Below are 22,514 nucleotides of genomic sequence, written 5' to 3'. Positions count from 1 at the left end.
GAACATTCATATTTTATTTTTTATTTCCTGAAATTCCCCTGCATTCATCAACTCATCAAATTAGCATATCAAGAAGTCCCATGGAGGCCGTTTAAAAAGAGAAGAAGAAGAAGTCCCATGGAGACAATTTCCAATTTTGGGCATAAATTTAAGCTAAAATTACCTTTCAACCATTTTCATCATCATACTAATCAACTTATCAAGTCCTAGTAATCCCCTCAATTAATTTACTTTGCTAATCAAACGTACACACATTATATTCTCACTTACTATATTACTGAACATTCGAAGTAGGCTGATATTATTGCACTACTTCTTCAAATAGCTCTCGCATTGCATGAGTGCCTGTCGAATAAAATACTTGAATATGAAACATATACATGTAGACATGTAGTTGTGTGAAATAGAGTTAGAGATCAACCTCTACAGCAATTTGAATTGGAGTAACACGACAAGCATCTCGATGCCCCAAATAGGTCGCGATATCTGTAAAATTCTCAAATAACAAGTAGAAGAGATCATGGTGCGTATGATTAAACAAAAACATATAAAATAAAATCTTTGTATACATACTTCTCAATGAAACTCTCACATGTGCATTTTTGTATGCTTCACTCCTTTCCTTCCATAGCATAGATAATTGCCTTAAAGTCTACATGTATATATTGGAACAAATAAGTAAACATAGCATGTATAAAATATACATATACAAGTTTGAATATGTTTACACCTTAACATAAGCATCACCGGCTCCATTATGAAGAAGTGGGCGAGAAGTAATTCCCATGACAATTATTCTTCGCGCCAATACTTCTAATGGTGCATCTATAAATATAGTAATTCCTTTGTGCATGTATCTCCTAATCATAATGCCAGTAAAAAACTTGGTATGAAATGCCCGTGATGAATTTAATAGCCGTCATATTTACTTTAAGAATATTCTAGAGTTATACGTTTATTATTCTTGTAATATTTGTTAAGATCTTTTCCTAGAATAGGCTAACACAAATATGTAATTATCCCTATATATAGGGCATTGAGATCATAATAATATTCATTCAGAAATTTACAATTACAATACCTTTTATGGTATCAGAGCTACGGTTCTGTCATACCTAAAAAATTCCTACCCCATACCTAAAAATTCCGATCAATTTAGCCTCTTTGCTGTTGTCATACCATTACGATGGGAGAAACTAAACCACTGAATCCTCCTCTTCTTCTGAAATCAAACTTCCCCACCTCTACCCTGCATACTCTGTGACCAATATTAAATCCAAGATTCGTACCTTGGATGGTAAGGTGTGCACCTATTCTACCTGGACCAAATTGTTTATGGTCCAAGCTATTGCTTACAAAGTACTGGATACCTGCTGAATCTTCGGATCACTATAGTGCTTGGCAGGAGCTTGATGCTCTTGTTAAACAGTGGATTTTTAGCACTCTATCAGATGAACTGTTACCTCGTGCGTTGGATGTGAAAATCTCTGCACGCACTGCGTGGGAGAAGGTTGAAAATATTTTCTTAAGTAACAAAGGCTCTCGAGCAGCGGCGTTAGAAGGAGAATTTTGTAATTTAACTCTGGAATCCTGCACGTCTCTTGATGATTACTGCCAAAAACTTAAAGATTTTGATGACCGACTTAATGATGTTGGTGTAACTGTCTCCGAATCACGTTTGGTTCTCCAATTGGTTCGCGGTTTTGCCTAAGGAATTTGCTACTGTTCGAAGTTTTATAAATCAAAGTTCGCCCACCTTTGATGTTGCTTGTGATATGCTTCAACTTGAACAACAAGTACGTTCGGCTCATGAAACACCTTCTGTGCTTACTGCTATGGAAACATCTGAGCCTGTCGTCGTTACTGTCCCACAACCAAAACAAAACCCACCTTCAACTCAACCCTTTCATCAATACCCATCCCCCAATTAATCATACACCAACCGGGGCCGGGGGCGTGGCTGTGGATCTTATCGCAGGGGCGCTTTTCATCTCAGGGATATTCCAATCAACCGTACATGACTTCACCTTATCCCAATTATGGTTGGTGGCAGCCTCCTCCCTGCCCTTATCCAACCGAACCAAATACATGGAGGCCCAGTTTTCCTATGGGTTCAGCCCTTACACCACAAACTGCTCAGGCTTATTCAGCCCATTCTGGTTATGATGCTTTACAGCCTTTGGATTTACAAGCTGCTTTTGCTAATATGCAACTTAATCATGGCGATCCTTGGCATATGGATGCTGGAGCCTCTTCTCATATAACTTATGATCCAGGTAAAATACATACACCCACTTCTTCTGGCGTACGTAATATTTTGGTCGGCAATGGTCAATGTGTACCAATTCATTGGTCTGGCACAGGTTTTCATTCTCTTTCAAATCGTACTTACATTCTTCCAAATATCCTTTATAATCCAACAATTGTTAAAAATTTGTCATCGGTTCGTAAATTGGTTCGTGATAATGCTCTATCAATTGAATTTGACCATTTTGGTTTTTCTTTGAAGGATCTAATAACTGGAAGGATTCTTTCCCGCCACAATAGCACGGGTGATCTTTATCCGTTCACACCTCCTGCACCCCTGCTTCCGCTTGTTTTCTGGCATCAAGTTCCTCAGATTGGCACGACCGTCTTGGCCATCCTGGTTCTGAAGTTTTAGAGTTACTTACTCGTCGTTTTATTTTTCCATGTAATAAAAACAAATCATCTAGTATTTGTCATTCTTGTCAACTTTCAAATAATAAACGATTGCCGATTTCTGATTCCACTTATTTTACATTTACACCTTTTGACATCATTCATTGTGATTTATGGACTTCACCGATTAAAAGTAAAACGGGTTATAAATATTACATGGTTTTCATTGATAACTTTTCTCACTTTGTGTGGGTTTACTCGTTAAAATATAAGTCTGAAACCATTACCACTTTTGTTAAATTTTATCGATTAATAAACACCCAATTTAATCGGCGTATTAAAACTTTCCAATGTGATCTTGGCGGTGAGTTTGATAATAATGAATTCAAATCTTTTGCTGATGTTCATGGTCTTTTATTTCGGTTTTCGTGTCCTCAAACTTCCTCTCAAAATGGACGTGCGGAACGAATGATTCGTCGTCTTAATGATATAATTCGTTCCCTTTTAATCCATGCTCACCTTCCACCTACCTATTGGGTTGAAGCCCTTCATACCGCTGCATACTTACACAATATTTTTGTAACGCCCTGACTTTTCGAAACATATAGCAATAGAACTAGAATTATTATTATCAACCGAGTTAAAGACAATTAAATTAATTATAAAGCAAAGTTGGAGGACCAGTTTCGCCATATACCAAAAGTTGTTTTGAAACCACTGCATCTTCCACAACGTATTTTCCGGCAAAACTTATATAATTTGAATTATCAAATCTAATCCTATTATCAAAAGAATGAAGCGTAACTTGAGGTACACGATTCGTTTAACTATATATTCTTTTCACAAACCCTACATCGTGTTCATCCATATCGCATTCACCATTACGACACTACCATCTCCCTGTAACTTGTCGCCAGAAAACCTCCGCCACCCTCTTCTCTGTTTGTTGTCGCCACCGTAGTTAACCACCGCTGCTGCTATCTACCTTCTGGTTCAGTTCTGTTCAACTATCGAGCACATACCACGAAGTCCGACTTCTCCGTTTGTCTCCAACTCGTTTCGTTTCGTTTCGTGCAGCTATTTAGGTAAGAACTGCCGACCCTCGACTACTACGCGTTTCGTACATATGCTTCTGTGAGTTCGATTCGTGACGGCGACTAGCAGATGTTAAATATGAAACGTTTTGTTTTGGAAGAATATACGTGAGTATAACTAATAATAAATAAATAAATTAAGCATATGCTGTTTTGCTTCTTTCAAATCCATATATATACTAGCAACATATTTAAACAACTATAAGTATGTTTATGAATTCATAAAATTTCTGAAGCTTGTTGTGTCATTTAGTTATGTTTTCGTAAGTCACACCATGATTGAAAAGTTTTTGAAATTGATATTATTATAATGCTAGAATATGAAATTTATTCCACTCACAGTGGATTAAATGATAAATAAAAGTATTGGTTTTTCATTAATAAACATGTTATAAGAAACGTTATGAATCCGTCGCCGGATAAATCACTAGAACCCTTAGTCAAATCGAGTAACATATTTTAGTAATTTAAAGTTGGTGTCAATAAATCTTAGGTTCTTATAATTGTTGAAGACAAGCCAACTTGTTACTTTTGCGTAATAATCAAGGTACGGATTCTGTGTTTTTCTTCTTTTAGCTTTATATTTTTTTAACCGTTCTCATAGTACGGGTTATGTTTCTTGTTACTTCGTAGTACGGTTTCTGGTTTCTTTCACTCGTAGTATTAATTATTTTCCTTTACTTCGTAGTACGGTTTCTGGTTTCGTTCACTCTTAGTATTAATTATATTCCGTCACGTCGTTTTCGTTTACTCATAAGTATAAATTCTAATCCGTTACTTTGTAGTACGGACATTCGGTATTTTATATTTTAGTATCACCAAGCTGTCTCTATCGATACGATCCGTTTGTTCTTTGGACATTTTATATGCTGTCAACTTTTATATAGTTTTATTTAACTATCCGTTTTGGTTACTAGTTTATTATTGCATGTTCCTATGAACAATAATATGAAATTATATTAATATGTTATATGTCAGGTAGTATTTATATTGCCTTCCAGGTTTAGTACTCTGTTACTCGAGCACACACTTTTCATGACAGTGTGTTTTAAAAGTTCACGGCGTCTCTAACTGGTACTTTGGTATATAACATATAACATATAACATATAACTTGTAACATATAACGTATGACGTGTAACATATACTTGAACTAGGATCGATCCATACGCTCTTAAACGGCGTATAAATACTACCTAACACAGTGTCACGAAAGTACTAGTTAGAGACGCCGTGAACTTTTAAAACACACTGTCACGAAAAATGTGTGCTCGAGTAACAGAGTACTAAACCTGGAAGGCAATATAAATACTATCTGACATATAACATATTAATATAATTTCATATTATTGTTCATAGGAACATGCAATAATAAACTAGTAACCAAAACGGATAGTTAAACAAAACTATATAAAAGTTGACAGCATATAAAATGTCCAAAGTACTAGTTAGAGACGCCGTGAACTTTTAAAACACACTGTCACGAAAAGTGTGTGCTCGAGTAATAGAGTACTAAACCTGGAAGGCAATATAAATACTACCTAACATATAACATATTAATATAATTTCATATTATTTTTCATAAGAACATGCAATAATAAACTAGTAACCAAAACGGATAGTTAAACAAAACTATATAAAAGTTGACAGCATATAAAATGTCCAAAGACCAAACGGATCGTATCGATAGAGAAAGCTTGGTGATACTAAAATATAAAATACCGAATGTCCGTACTACAAAGTAACGGATTAGAATTTATACTTATGAGTAAACGAAAACGACGTGACGGAATATAATTAATACTAAGAGTGAACGAAACCAGACACCGTACTACGAAGTAACGGAAAATAATTAATACTACGAGTGAAAGAAACCAGAAACCGTACTACGAAGTAACAGGAAACATAATCCGTACTACGAGAACGGTGAAAACAATATAAAGCTAAAAGAAGAGAAACACAGAATCCGTACCTTGATTATTACGCAAAAGTAACAAGTTGGCTTGTCTTCAACAATTATAAGAACCTAAGATTTATTGACACCAACTTTAAATTACTAAAATATGTTACTCGATTTGACTAAGGGTTCTAGTGATTTATCCGGCGACGGATTCATAACGTTTGTTATAACATGTTTATTAATGAAAAACCAATACTTTTATTTATCATTTAATCCACTGTGAGAGGAATAAACTTCATATTCTAACATTATAATAATATCAATTTCAAAAACTCTTCAATCATGATGTGACTTACGAAAACATAACTAAATGACACAACAAGCTTTAGAAATTTTATGAATTCATAAACATACTTATAGTTGTTTAAATATGTTGCTAGTATATATATGGGTTTGAAAGAAGCAAAACAGCATATGCTTAATTTATTTATTTATTATTAGTTATACTCACATATATTCTTCCAAAACAAAACGTTTTATATTAAACATCTGCTAGTCGCCGTCACGAATCGAACTCACAGAAGCATATGTACGAAACGCGTAGTAGTCGAGGGTCGGCAGTTCTTACCTAAATAGCTGCACGAAACGAAACGAAACGAGTTGGAGACAAACGGAGAAGTCGGACTTCGTGGTATGTGCTCGATAGTTGAACAGAACTGAACCAGAAGGTAGATAGCAGCAGCGGCGGTTAACTACGGTGGCGACAACAAACGGAGAAGAGGGTGGCGGAGGTTTTCCGGCGACAAGTTACAGGGAGGTGGTAGTGTCGTAATGGTGAATGCGATATGGATGAACACGATGTAGGGTTTGTGAAAAGAATATATAGTTAAATGAATCGTGTACCTCAAGTTACGCTTCATTCTTTTGATAATAGGATTAGATTTGATAATTCAAATTATATAAGTTTTGCCGGAAAATACGTTGTGGAAGATGCAGTGGTTTCAAAACAACTTTTGGTATATGGCGAAACTGGTCCTCCAACTTTGCTTTATAATTAATTTAATTGTCTTTAACTCGGTTGATAATAATAATTCTAGTTCTATTGCTATATGTTTAGAAAAGTCAGGGCGTTACAATAAACCTGGATCTGATACCATAACCGTAACACCACAACCCGGAACGAGCTGACGTGTTACTATTACAGATATCAAATCAAAGCCACAATCCAAAATACAACAAAAGTCAATGCAACCTATGTCATATTATTAAACAAAAATGAATTAACTTTTAAAAACTTGAACTTCATTATTTTCTCTCATCACTAATATTCCCGAGTCCCGGATTACCTGAAAACAAAATAAGAAAACAAAACAACAAAAAACGGTTGAGCCAAAAATTGCCTAGTAACGGAAAGAACAACAGTATTGGTAAGGACAGACGTAAGAAAATAAAAATACGGACTTCAATTCAAACTCGAAACCAACCTTTTTACCGAAACATAAACTTAATAAAATTCAGAGGTATGATCCGACACTTGGCCAGAACATAATCAAACGTATACGGAAACATATCAGAACTATAACAGAAACACCCAGAGCTAGAAACATATAACATAACATATAACGTATGACGTGTAACATATAACGTGTAACATATACCTGAACTAGGATCGATCCATACGCCCTTAAACGGCCAAAGTACTACCAAAGTACTAGTTAGAGACGCCGTGAACTTTTAAAACACACTGTCACGAAAAGTGTGTGCTCGAGTAACAGAGTACTAAACCTGGAAGGCAATATAAATACTACCTAACATATAACATATTAATATAATTTCATATTATTTTTCATAGGAACATGCAATAATAAACTAGTAACCAAAACGGATAGTTAAACAAAACTATATAAAAGTTGACAGCATATAAAATGTCCAAAGACCAAACGGATCGTATCGATAGAGACAGCTTGGTGATACTAAAATATAAAATACCGAATGTCCGTACTACAAAGTAACGGATTAGAATTTATACTTATGAGTAAACGAAAACGACGTGACGAAATATAATTAATACTAAGAGTGAACGAAACCAGAAACCGTACTACGAAGTAAAGGAAAATAATTAATACTACGAGTGAAAGAAACCAGAAACCGTACTACGAAGTAACAAGAAACATAACCCGTACTATGAGAACGGTTAAAACAATATAAAGCTAAAAGAAGAAAAACACAGAATCCGTACCTTGATTATTACGCAAAAGTAACAAGTTGGCTTGTCTTCAACAATTATAAGAACCTAAGATTTATTGACACCAACTTTAAATTACTAAAATATGTTACTCGATTTGACTAAGGGTTCTAGTGATTTATCCGGCGACGGATTCATAACGTTTCTTATAACATGTTTATTAATGAAAAACCAATACTTTTATTTATCATTTAATCCACTGTGAGTGGAATAAATTTCATATTCTAGCATTATAATAATATCAATTTCAAAAACTTTTCAATCATGGTGTGACTTACGAAAACATAAGTAAATGACACAACAAGCTTTAGAAATTTTATGAATTCATAAACATACTTATAGTTGTTTAAATATGTTGCTAGTATATATATGGATTTGAAAGAAGCAAAACAGCATATGCTTAATTTATTTATTTATTATTAGTTATACTCACGTATATTCTTCCAAAACAAAACGTTTCATATTTAACATCTGCTAGTCGCCGTCACGAATCGAACTCACAGAAGCATATGTACGAAACGCGTAGTAGTCGAGGGTCGGCAGTTCTTACCTAAATAGCTGCACGAAACGAAACGAAACGAGTTGGAGACAAACGGAGAAGTCGGACTTCGTGGTATGTGCTCGATAGTTGAACAGAACTGAACCAGAAGGTAGATAGCAGCAGCGGTGGTTAACTACGGTGGCGACAACAAACAGAGAAGAGGGTGGCGGAGGTTTTCTGGCGACAAGTTACAGGGAGATGGTAGTGTCGTAATGGTGAATGCGATATGGATGAACACGATGTAGGGTTTGTGAAAAGAATATATAGTTAAACGAATCGTGTACCTCAAGTTACGCTTCATTCTTTTGATAATAGGATTAGATTTGATAATTCAAATTATATAAGTTTTGCCGGAAAATACGTTGTGGAAGATGCAGTGGTTTCAAAACAACTTTTGGTATATGGCGAAACTGGTCCTCCAACTTTGCTTTATAATTAATATAATTGTCTTTAACTCAGTTGATAATAATAATTCTAGTTCTATTGCTATATGTTTCGAAAAGTCAGGGCGTTACAAAAACCTACCAAAAGACTTAATTTTTACACTCCCACCTTCGCCCTTTATCTCCGTCACCTAGCTTATGATTACTTATGAGTTTTCGGGTGCGCTTGCTATCCTAATATGTGTGCAACTCAACTTCACAAACTTCATCCTCGTTCTCGTCGGTGTGTTTTCCTTGGCTATCCACCAGATTATCGAGGCTATCGATGTCTCGATCCATCCACAGGTCGTGTTCATATTTCCCGTCATGTCATTTTTAATGAACAACAATTTCCTTTCGCCACGCCATACCTCCTTCCTCTTACACGTTCCTTGACGACTGCCAACCACCGGGTTTTTGTTTTTCGTCTTTCATACCAAATCCAACTCACCCAACTCCACTCCATTCGACTACCATACAACCACCTTATTTATACCCAGCCTAACCCCAACCCGATGCCTCAAATAACAACACCACCCCAACCTACACCTACCCAGACTGACCCATTAAGCCACCAAGCATCCGTACCTCGCTCCCCGATACCAAACCCACCACCTATAACACCATTTTTTACATACCGTCGACGACCTAAACATCCTAATACTAAGACAGTGCCTACGGACTCTAATAATCATCTACACCTCCACCTCCACCTCCACCTCCACAAAATGTCACCCGTCATCCTATGATAACCCGTTCTAAATCAGCTTCCCAAACTACCTCTCATGGACACCTCCATTCCAATCTTTCTCCCATTCCTACTTCATATTAGAAAGCCTATGCTGATCCAAATTGGTTACATGCAATGCAGACTGAATTTAATGCGTTACAGGCAAATGACACTTGGGACTTGGTTCCACGTCCAGTTGATAGACATATTATAAACTATATGTGGTTGTTTCTTCACAAGTTTAAAGCTGACGGTTCTTTGGAGCGTTATAAAGCACACTTAGTGGTTAATGGTAAATCACAAACAATAGGTGTTGATTGTGAGGAAACTTTTAGTCCTGTGGTTAAACCTGCCACTATTCGGATAGTTTTATCTCTTGCAGTTTCACGTTCATGGCCGATTCACCAATTAGATGTTAAAAATGCCTTTTTGCATAAAGATATAAAGGAGACAGTTTTTATGCATCAACCACCTGGATTTGTCGACAAGCGGTATCCACATATGGTTTGCCACTTAAAGAAGAAGTTATATGGTCTTAAACAAGCTCCACGGGCTTGGTATACCCGGTTTGCTTCTTATATTATGTCTCATGGTTTCAAAAGCAGTGCGTGTGATAGTTCGTTATTTTTATACACTCGCGGGAATGATACAGTATATTTACTTTTATACGTTGATGATATTGTGCTCACCGCTTCCTCGGATAATTTTTTACGCTCTATTATTGTTACACTTTCCCGTGAGTTCGCTATGACGGACTTGGGTCCGTTGCATCATTTTTTGGGAATCAAGGTTATCAGGGATGCGCATGGTTTGTTTTTATCTCAACCACAGTACACCAAAGACGTTATTTATCGGGCTTCCATGCAAGATTGTAAACCATGCATTACACCAGTAGATTTTTCTACTCAATTGAGTGCAACTGACAGGCCATTATTTCGGGATCCTACTTTGTATCGTAGTCTGGCTGGTGCGTTACAGTATTTAACATATAGACCAGATATTACGTATGCGGCTCTACAGGTTTGTTTATTTATGCACGCACCTCGTGATCCTCACTTTGCATTCATGAAACGCATCATTCGTTATTTACAAGGCACACCATACTATGGAAAAGTAAACGTCTGATACTCTTGTTGCTTATTCGGATGCCGATTGGGGAGGATGCCAAGATTCTCGACGATCCACGAGTGATTATTGTGTTTTTCTTGGAAATAATTTAATCTCTTGGTCCTCCAAACGACAAATACAGTATCCCGGTCTAGTGCAGAGGCTGAATATCGTGGGGTAGCGAATGTTGTGGCCGAAGCTACATGGATTCGGAATCTCTTGTTGGAACTTCATGTGCCGTTACGATGGGCTACAGTGGTATTTTGTGATAATATTTATGCTGTTTATTTGTCAGATAACCCTGTTCAGCATCAACAAACCAAACATATTGAAATTGACATTCATTTTGTTCGTGAGAAAGTTCGAATTGGCCACATTCGCATTTTGCATATCCCTGCTACCTTGCAATTTGCAGATATCTTCACAAAGGGCATTCCAAGACACCAGTTTCAATCTTTCAGATCCAGTTTGAACGTTGGACCAACTCCCGTTCAAACTGCGGGGGGGAATAATAGCCGTTATATTTACTTTAAGAATATTCAAGAGTTATATGTTTATTTTCTTGTAATATTTGTTAAGATCCTTTCCTAAAATAGAGGCTAACACAAATATGTAATTATCTCTATATAAAGGCCATTAAGATCATAATATTATTCACTACAACAAAAAGGGCTTTTTAGTACGCACGGAAGCGTACTAAAATGATACTTTATAAGACCTTTCATTTAATAGGACCAACGAGAAAAACGTTTCATGTAAAGGGGTCGTAATAAGTCTCGGAACTCAAAAAGTGTCCTGATATCCCAAATAAGATTATGAAACCATTTTTATGGTCGTATAATATATCCATTAACAACCCAAAAAGCGTCCCAATAAAATCATATTAGGACACTCTAACAATGTTTTGACACGTGCTTACCTAATTGTAAATTTTTGATACACATACAAGCGTCCTTAAAAATTAATTTATAGGACCCTTTTGATGGAACATTATACTACCAAGAAAAGGGTCCTAATATCACAAACAAGATTATGAAACTAAATTTTATGGTCGCATAATATGTCTTTGAACTTAAATAGGGTCCTAAAAACATATTGTGACACTTTTACAATGTTCTAACGTTTAATAGGACGAAAATTCGAAGTCCTTACAAATCATATTATACAACCCTTTTTTAATCGTCCACACACAGAATTTTACGATACGGTTATGGACATATAAATAATGGTTTTTATTAAACAATAAAAAGACCATCAGCATATACAATCCTAATAGTTATTGTGTATAAAATCAACTACTGAAGAAATAAAATTTCATTATATTAAATAAGCTTATTCATAGCAAAAACACTAAACATAAATAATTTATAACATTATCCAACATAAATGTAACATCCTAAATGCTCGTATTTAATAAAAGAAAGTTGTGTTTAGTTATCGGGCCTGAATAATTAATTAGTATTAATAAAGAACATGGACTTGAACTAATTAAGATGGATTAAAGGGAATGGGCCTTAGTTCCATGGGCTTTAAGGGATATAAATATCCTCTAAACCAACCTAAAACCCTAAATCCTCATTCTTACCATCTTATTCTCTAACACACTCCTAAAACACATACACCACACCACCATATACGGCCGGCGGCCGAGAGAGAGAAACGAGCAAGATCCGAGAGAGAGTAAACGTTAGTTGTGATTAGATTTTTATTATTCGAGTCCTACACGAGATCTAGAGTTCCTAAACAAGCTAACCAAGATCGAACGAGCACAAAGGGTATGTTCTTGACCTTTAAAGTATACGTAGTATTGAACGTTTTTACCATAAAGGTCCAAACTTTACGTCTTTCCGGGCTAAGTTTTACCCGAACAGGGCCATGGGAATGATCGCGGGACTTGTTAATGTCATATCCAAGAATTTCTCGATGAAACGAGGGTGATTCTGGTGATTACGAATGAACAGAGGCGAATGCTGAATAACTTCGCCTGCAAGCCAACTTCGCCTTCAAGCAAGTTCGCTTGCAAGCAAGTTCGCCCCTGACAACTTCGCCTGGCATATGTTCGCTTAAGGTTAACTTCGCCAAACCTAACTTCGCTTGATGTTAAGTTTGCTACAAGCAAGTTCACCTACCTTATCAACTTCGCTGAACCATATGTTCGCTGGACTCTAAGTTCGCCGAGTCTTAAGTTCGCCGAACCTTAAGTTCGCTTAACATGCATTTTAAGGTAACGAATCGGGCTAACAAATGAGTAGGTGAATAAAATAGTAACTTAAAATCCTAATAGGAAATGCGTTAAGACAGTTAATGAAAACAAAATAGTAACTTAAGACAGCTCGACCCCAGTCAGGGGCTCTGCCCCTTGGACCCTGCTAGGGGCTGCCGCCCCTAGACCCCGCTGCCAGGAGCGCTGTCTCCGGACCCCCGTTCGTTGTGGGTAGTAGCTAAGACTAGAAAGATGATATGAGTAGTGGTAGTTAATTGATACAAGTAAATATTATACAGTTAGCCGTGCACAGCTCAAGAAGGGAATAACGATTAACAGAGAGCGTAACAGGATTCAGGTGAGTTTCTAGCCAAGTTTATGTGTTATGTTTTCGGGGTTGTGTGCATACTCAATATGTTTGTTAATACGCTTATCCTAAGAGATAAGTGTATGCCTTATGTGAATAATGTGAAATATATGAATGATTGCTTGATGGTACGTGAACGATCTTCGGATATTGCACGTACTGTCAGGTTGTAACGCTATGTATAAGGTAAGTATGATACGTATGCTTATGTGTATGAACGTGATAAAGTTAATAAAACAAGGAAAGGATGGTTGTATGGTTGTTTGGTTACGAAAAGGGTACCGAGCCCTAATAATACTCGAGGTATGATGTATGGTTGTATGGTAACGAAGAGGGAATCGAACCCTACTAATATTCGAGAACTAGGGAATCGAACCCTACTAATATTTGAGGAAAGAGGGTACCGAGCCCTAATAATACTCGAGGAAGGAGGGTACCGAACCCTAATAATACTCGAGGAAGGAGGGTACCGAGCCCTAATAATACTCGAGGAATGTAGGGCGTAATGCTCTTTATAACGTAAGATATTAAAGCAAGTTAGTACAAAAGAAAGTATGAAAGTATGAATGAAAGAATATAAGTTGTGTGTATTGTACAATGTATGATTAACTAGAACTCACTCAGCGTAGCTGACTTTTAGTATGCACGCAGGTGAGTAGAATGAGGCAACTCGCTTGAGGAGACACGTGGCATTGAATAAGAGGCTGGCATCAGAAGGCTCAAGACGTGATATGTTTTAATTACTTTGTTTTTAAAAGACAAGTTTTGGATTGTTACGAAATGTTTCATGAAAGTTTTTAATGTTCCACGAATGTTTTAATTAACTCTGATATTTAGAACTGCGTTTATGAGTAAATCCAACACGAAAGTAGGGCCCCGGGCCTTACAATAAACTCTTGTAACATTCAACAAAGAAATTAAAAAGCAATAAAAGAAACAAGCACCATAAAATCCCGAGTCATCCTGCGTCTCCAATCTTCACGAACTACCTACAAATAAACCATCCATGTATAAGCATTAAGTTCCATGTTATTAAAATTATTCGTATCACAAGTTTAACAAATACATACCGAGATGAATGGACAAGGCCTTGTGATGGATGTACCAATACAATCTTGAATTGGGGAAAATAACCCATATGGTCTCACCAAATTTTCATCTATTTTTGTGGTAACTGAACATTTACCTCACACCAGTTTGGTCCAATCTCTCTACCACCAACTAGCTCATTTGGGTCCAAACTCTTCACCCATTCTCTTGCTATAGTCTCAGTAGGGTTTAGAATGCTTTTGAGGAAAACTTCATCTCCAACCTAGATTTTAGATTTCAACAGACAGTTATTAAACTCGAGTCATTATAGTGCAAAAATTATTTCAAAAAAAAAGTTTTACACTAGCAATTTACAACTTCAAGTTAATTAATACCAAGTCTACAACTTCAAAAAATTCACAATTTTTTTAACTTAAAAAAATTGACAAATAAAAAGAAAATGGAAGATAAAAGTTTATAACTTTAAGTAACCCATACACTGACATCCTTGCCAAACACAACATCTGTAGACAACCAGAATACAGCATCCCAAAAAATGTAACTTTGCTTCAAAAAAAAACAGCCATGATCGTAAGTGGCTTCCAAAAAAACGGCCAATGCTAATGGAATGCACTAACATATAATAAAGTAAATCTAGAAAAAAGGATGAGATGTGAAATAGGTGTGTATATTCTCACCTGGTAATGAGCTTTAATCCAATCATCATTGTATGCCAAAATTTAACAAGATGCTACTTTACAAGCATGAACAAATAAACACCAATAATTTTGACATGTTATTCTAAATATTGAACAACTCAAACCCTAAGTAAAAAGGAAAAAAATCACACGAACCTCAAACATATAATTTGATTCAAATTACAGAATAAAAACCATAGTTCTCAAAAGTCAAACCATTTGACCAAGTCAAGTCATTCATAAACAAATGGACCAAATTGTCACATCAAATATTTATCTGATCATCAGAATGTTTAATATGCGGTAGAAAAAAAGACCAATAAGATGACTCTTGCCACCCGCACGAATTCAAACCTATCAGCGTTTATCACCAAAAAGACAATGTTTACAATCTCGACAATGAGCATAAACCAGATGGCATGCGTTGGACCAAAAACTACAATGACAGAACATTGTTATACAAACCATAAAATTGTTAAAAAAATTCGATTTGATCCGGTTATAATTTTTTTTTTATTTTATCCAAACCATTGTGGCACTAAATTAAATGATGCATGACATATTTAAGTAGTAAACAACATATTCGTCTACCATAATTGTTTTTTCACTAATAGAATACCAGTATGAAAATAGTTTCACATTTCTTTTGACATTAAAACTTTGATAAATTAATAATAGATTTATAAGAAATTAAAAAAAATACGTACCACCGGTGGAGAAGCAAAAGATAAAATTTGGTGTAACACTATGAGGTTAAACTCCAAAGGAAGGGGCTTGGTCTCGTCCAGAATGCTCAAATGAGATTTGACTCGGTAGCTCGTAAAACGCTTTTACCAATGAAACTCCCTTGAAATAAAACAACTCATATTTGAGGACTGAAGAGGTAGGTCCCAGCAGAGACCAGTTGGTCCCGCAAGACTCACCTTGAATAGGGACGTCTGCGCAAAGGCCATCTGCTCCCGCAGGACCCACCATGCTCATAGAATCTTACGCGCAGTACGCAAGCTGTACACGCAGGGAAAGCCTCCCAGTGGTGAAGTACCCCGCCTGTTCCCGCAGTTGCGGATACAAGCCATCAGGGAAGGCTACCCGCAGACAGCAGGGCTACACGCACAAGGCAATAGCTACTTCAGTAGTCACACGAAGGAATGAGCAAGGCGGGAACAATCCCGCCAAAATGAGCCAGTCCGTATGATTCTGAAAGATCTTTTGTACTATACCTACCAAGGTATGGATAGGACAGACGATCTGACCAGAACAACCCATGAGCCAATCACAGGGTGACAGCTCACCGACAACAGTACGAGGAGGAGCACCCTCTAGTACTGTTTGTCACTATTAGCCGCTGCCTACTCACCAACTCTTACTGACGGGCGTGCGTAGCCTACAGTTGGTAGAATAATGTTACTGTTGGCCGTAACCTATTCACCAACCAGCATGGCCTGCGTATAATCCACAGTAGGTGGGACGTGCATAATCTACAGTTGGTGGAATAGTGCAGCCGACTTTGTTACTGTTGGCCGTAACTTATCCACCAACCAGTATGGCCTGTGCATAATCCACTGTTGGTAGAACAGGAATACTATTCAGCCGGCTGTACCTGCTTGGAAACCTACCTTCGGCTATAAATACTCCAACATCTTGGAATGGTAAGATCATCTGCTATCCAGTTATCTAGCAATCTCTTAATATACACTTATATTCAGAGCAATCTAGTCTGATTCTCACGCCGGAGGGTGGTCACAAGGAGGAACCCCCCCCCCTTCTCAGTGACAAGCTTACGGTGTTTGTTTTGCAGGTCCCCCGAAGAACAACCGTCTCTGTTGGACCTCATTCTCGTGGGAAACATTACTTAACCCCCAGATTATCTATAATCTGTCTAGGGTTCACTTAGTGTTTCTTCATTGGCGCCATCCGTGCATAAAAGCTAGAACTATTTTAGTTTTTTACAATTTCTGAAGAAATGGTTAACGTTACTCCGGTCCAAAGGCCAGTAACCGACCAAGAAACCCCGGTAACAACCCCAGCAACTGGGGGGAACACCGGCGGTTATACAATCCTTACGAACACTACCCCGACTACCCAAGCCGGGGCAAGTGCAGTAAATATACCACTGGGGTTCACCGATACCCAGCTGGAAAAACGAACGAGGGTCCCTCGCCAAACACTAGATCAAGTGAAGGCGTGGGCCGAAGCACGGCAAAGAGAATTCCAAGCCGAATTGGATGAACGCTTGCGTTCAGCTCAACAGGCTGACGAATTCGCCAGTACTCGCCAACACCTCTATATGAGCAGTGACTGCGAGTACTCAGACGAGTTGGAGTCCGATACCGACGCAAACCCTCGCCATAAGGCGAAAGGGAAGCGTAAGGAAACGGACGTCCAACCAAAAAGGAATTTTGGGGAAGCTTTTAAACCAATCGCGGAGAAAAATCCGCGGGACTTCTCCAAAACCTTTAGACCAACTGCTACAAATGCAGGAAAGTCAAAATTCGCAAGGGACATTGCGGAAGCAATCGCCCCGAGAAGTGCCAAACAAATGTCCAACATTGGCACTTATGATGGTCTATCCGACCCAGACGACCATTTGAACAGGTTCATTGCGGGGGCTACCGTCAGCAACTGGACGGAACCCACTTGGTGCTACATGTTCCAGATGACTCTAGTCGGAGCGGCCAGGGCATGGTTCGATCGTTTACCGATCCACCACATATATGACTGGGCGGACTTTCAGAACAAGTTCAGCCAGCACTTCAGCCAACAGAGGAAGTACACTGAAGAGCAGTGGACGATCCTCAACTGCGTGAGAGAGGAGGATGAATCTTTACTAGACTTCATCACTCGCTTCAACTCCAAAAAGCTAAGTCTCGGCAACATAAGTGAGGATCTGGTTCGCGCCGCCTTCATCCAAGGCGCCGAATACCCAGAACTTATCCGCACATTGACGGGTAAGGATGGCATGCCATCAACATGGGATGCCATCATGACGGCGGCAAAGCGCTTTGCCGAGACGGAAAAGCAACTGGGAAGGGATCTTCCCCAGAGTACACACCTCTACACGCAGAGGACAAGGGAAAACAATGTCCGGATCGCCCGGAAGAACAAAAAGAGGAGGCTAGGTATTTGGCAGTCAAGGGTAAACTTTGACACCTCATCCAGCTCTCGCCCTCTTGTTGGCGGAAGGGACAACACACACCCTTCGAACCGAAAACACCGGTGGACGCCACTCACGAAGAGCGTCACGGAGATATTTGCCACGGAAAAATTACCATGGCCAAAAGCCCCATTGATCCGGCAGAAACCTAATGCGGATCAAAGCAAATCCTGTGATTTCCACGGGACAAAGGGTCATGGTACTGAAGAGTGCACATCCTTGAAGGATATTATCGAGACATTTGTCAAGGATGGAAGACTTGCACATCTCGTGGCATCAATCAGGAAGGGAGGAAGGAATGACAACCGGTACAGAGGTAACGGACGAAAGCCCGTCGACATCAGCATCAACATGGTTCATGGCAAGGTCAGAGGAAAAAAAAGACGAGTGACAGAACCATGCGCGTGGAAGGAAGCTGAGGTGCGCTTCCCGCGAGTGCCAGGAGGCCCCAGCAAAGAAGGCCCCATCGTCATCAGAAGCCAGCTGGGGCATTACATCACTTCCCGCACTCTTGCTGACAACGGCGCTTCGTCGACAGTGATGTACAGGCAGTTCTTTGATAAGCTGGATGATGAAGACAAAGAACGCTTGGAAACGGTCTACGCTTCAATGGAAGGGTTTGACGGCAGTACAGAAACCCCCCTGGGTATCCTATCTTTCCCCGTTACTCTTACTGATGGGAATCATTCACGCACAGAAGACGTGGATTTTGTCGTGATGAAAAAGCCACACCACACGTACGACATCCTATTCGGAAGAGACGGGATGGCAAGATTCAACGCCGTGGTGTCTTCAGTCCACGGCATGATGGGATGGCCAACAGCTGAGGGTGTAGCGATGATCACTGGCATTCCCCAGGTATGCATCGCATCTGTCTCATCAAAACCCAAACCGAAAAAGGCTAAACCAACCATCACCGAATCGGAAAAATGGGCCTTCAATGGCAAATACCCCGACCAGGCCGTTACCATTGGACCAACAATTGTTGATCCCACCCGCACCCTACTCAAACGCTTACTGCAGAAAAACGCTGACATCTTTGCGTGGGCACCAGCTGACATGACTGGTGTACCCCGAAGTAAGGCGGAGCATAAGCTCAAGTGCGATCCGGCTGTTACGCCAGTCGTACAAAAGCGCAGAGTAATGGGGCCTGAACAAACTAACGCGTGTAGAACCCAAGTCAAGGAACTCCTTGACGCAGGCATCGTACGCGTTAGCAGATATCAAACATGGGTTGCAAATCCCGTAATGGTACCGAAGAATGACAAACAATGGCGCATGTGCATAGATTTCAAAGATTTGAACAAAGCATGCCCCAAAGATTGTTATCCGTTACAAGAAATTGATCTTAAGGTGGATTCGTTGGTACCATTTCGCCTTAAATGCTTCTTGGATGCGTATAAGGGGTACCATCAAATCCACATGGCCGTAGATGACCGGGACAAAACCGCATTTCGGACGCCCGATGGTACATTTTGTTATAAAATGATGCCATTCGGACTTAAGAATGCAGGGTCCACGTACCAACGACTGATGGACAAAGAGTTTCATGCCCAAATCGAGAGAAACTTGGAAGTCTATATGGATGATTTGGTCATCAAAAGCCCCGAGCCAGAAGCGATGTTGAAAGACATTGAAGAAACTTTCAACACGCTCAGAAAGATAAACATGAAGCTCAACCCGAGCAAGTGTTCATTTGGGATGGAAGAAGGGAAGTTCTTGGGAGTCATTGTTACTAAAGATGGCTTCAGAGCGAACCCTGAAAAGGTCGAAGCCATTATTAAAATGGAATCACCTACCACCATCAAACAGGCTCAGACACTGAATGGACGACTAGTCGCACTTAATCGCTTTTTGGCAAACCATGCGGATAAGTCGTTTCCTTTCGTGTCAACATTGAGAAACTGCTTAAAGAAAACGCACTTCCGCTGGACACCAGAAGCGGAAGCAGCTTTTCAAGAGATTCGGTCACGCCTGATCGAACTCCCAACACTTACAGCACCACAAGCGGGAGAGGAGTTAATCCTATACCTTTCCGCAACAGATAGAGCAACCGGGGCAGTCCTGCTAATAGAACGAAAAGGCATCCAGATGCCAATTTATTATGTTAGCCGTGTACTAACAGACGTAGAAACCCCGTACTCTACCCTCGAAAAACTGGTCTTAGCACTTATACACGCTTCACGCAGGCTAAGACGATATTTCCAGGGCCACCCAATCACCATTCTCACCAACTTCAAACTCTCAAACGTTCTAGGCAAACCCGAATTATCGGGACGTCTAGCCAAATGGGCAATTGAATTGGGAGAATATGCAATTAAGTACAAGCCAAGACCAGCCATAAAGGGTCAGGTCCTGGCCGATTTTATTGCAGAAGTCCCCGCTTCGCGGGAGAAAGAGTGCCAGGAGGAGGCTCAACCCTCCCCAGCACAGGACATCAATGATGTCTGGCGACTCTACACTGATGGAGCAGCCAGTAACGAGGGTTCAGGCGCAGGGTTAAAATTAACCAACCCAGCAGGCCAAGAATATACTTACGCTATTCGGTTGGATTTTCCAAGTACGAATAACGAAGCCGAATATGAAGCATTCTTGGCCGGTTTGAGAATTGCGCGTAAGATGGGAGTGAAAAACTTGGAAGCCCACGTGGATTCCATGCTGGTGGCCAACCAAATAAATGGGACGTACACGGCTGTGAACGACACAATGGCCCTGTACCTCGCCCAGGCAAAAACCCTTATGCGTGATTTTAGTGATTGTAAAGTCATACACGTCAAGCGCAGCGAAAACAAATCTGCGGATGCGTTAAGCAAGCTTGCATCACTAGCCTTCACCCACTTGGGAAAGGACATCCGCATTGAACTCCTCGAAGCACCATCAGTCCCGCACAAGGAAATTTGTGTCATCCAAACCGGTACAGAAACGTGGATGACACCAATAATAAATTACCTTGCAGCAGGAACACTACCAGAGTAAAAAACACAGGCAAGAAAACTACGCTGTAAAGCACTGAATTATCAGCTCGTCAATGACATCCTTTACAGACGTAACTTTCTTGGCCCACTCTTGAGATGCGTGGACAACCAAGATGCTGACTACCTCCTAAGGGAAGTACACGAAGGCATCTGTGGAGTACACGCAGGTCCTCGCGCTGTTGTAGCCAAGCTAAACAACGCGGGATACTTTTGGCCGAGGATGCATACGGATGCACTGGCATACATCAGAAAATGCAGGTCTTGCCAGCTTTACGCACCCAACACGCACCGCCCGAAGAATGAACTAGTTCCAGTCACTTCTTCATGGCCATTTCAGAAGTGGGCCATCGATGTGACAGGCCCATTTCCTATAGCAGCAGGAAATGTTCAGTTCCTAGTGGTAGCCATCGACTACTTCACCAAGTGGATAGAAGCAAAACCTTTAGCCCAAACAACCGCGAAGCATATCAAAAAATTTATTTGGGAATTTATTATTTGTCGTTTTGGACTTCCACAGAATTTGGTGAGCGATAACGGCACCAACTTTGCTGACAAGAAGCTACAACAGTGGCTAAAAGAACTTCAAATCACCCACACCTTTACCTCAGTGGCACACCCGCAAGGTAATGGTGAGGTGGAAAGAGCAAACAAGAGCATCGTCGATGGCATAAAGAAAAGACTCTTGGAACACAGATCCGGCTGGGTGGACGAGCTTCCGCACGTCCTTTGGGCAAACAGAACACTGAAGAAGGCCAGCACGGGAGAAACCCCGTTCAGCCTCACTTATGGCACTGAAGCCATGGTCCCGGTTGAAATTGGTCTACCCTCACCAAGGGTCTTGAGTCAGCCAGAAGACAATGATGCGGAAAGACGGTTGGATCTTATGCTAACCGAGGAACGCAAAGACTTAGCCGCAGTGCGTGAAGAGAACTACAAACGACAAATGCAAAAGTACTACAACACGCGGGTAAAACTCTGCAACTTCAAGATAGGAGACTACATACTGCGTAACAACGAGGCTTCAAACCAAGAGCGCCCGGGAAAGCTGGCCCCGGTTTGGGAAGGGCCATACATTATCAAAGAAGTCCTGGGAAAGGGCGCATACCGGCTCGAAAGGCTCGATGGCACTCCCATCCCAAGAACATGGAATGGAGCTCAATTACGCAAACGTTATATGTAGATCAATTCCAAAACTTGTAAAGAAAAGGCCTAGAGCCACTTCTAATGGAAATGATTCTCCTTTCATAATGTGTTTACCTTTATACTTATGAACTTCTCACTAATACCGGTATTCACCGCATAAACGGGAAGAAGTAAGTCGTTACGTGTGGAAGGCGGAAAAAACCCGCATAAACACAACGTTAATAAGGGAAACCTACACGCAGGTATGATGTAAGTAAAGTTTAGCCAT

The 22,514-nt window shown here is 39.8% G+C and overlaps 1 pseudogene; it reads right to left on the bottom strand.

Annotated features, from left to right (window-relative positions):
* Positions 1 to 309: 309 nt before the first annotated feature.
* The window catches only part of LOC143604828 (shikimate kinase 3, chloroplastic-like), a 32,627-nt pseudogene continuing 10,422 nt past the window's right edge, over positions 310 to 22,514 (bottom strand).

The sequence above is a fragment of the Bidens hawaiensis genome, unplaced genomic scaffold (assembly GCF_021521415.1).
Source record: "Bidens hawaiensis isolate Kalapana, Puna unplaced genomic scaffold, B.hawaiensis_p1.1 tig00067047_1, whole genome shotgun sequence".
NCBI classification, from domain to species: domain Eukaryota; kingdom Viridiplantae; phylum Streptophyta; class Magnoliopsida; order Asterales; family Asteraceae; genus Bidens; species Bidens hawaiensis.
Note: the sequence above shows the minus strand (reverse complement) of the source record. Positions and strands in the feature narration are given on the sequence as shown.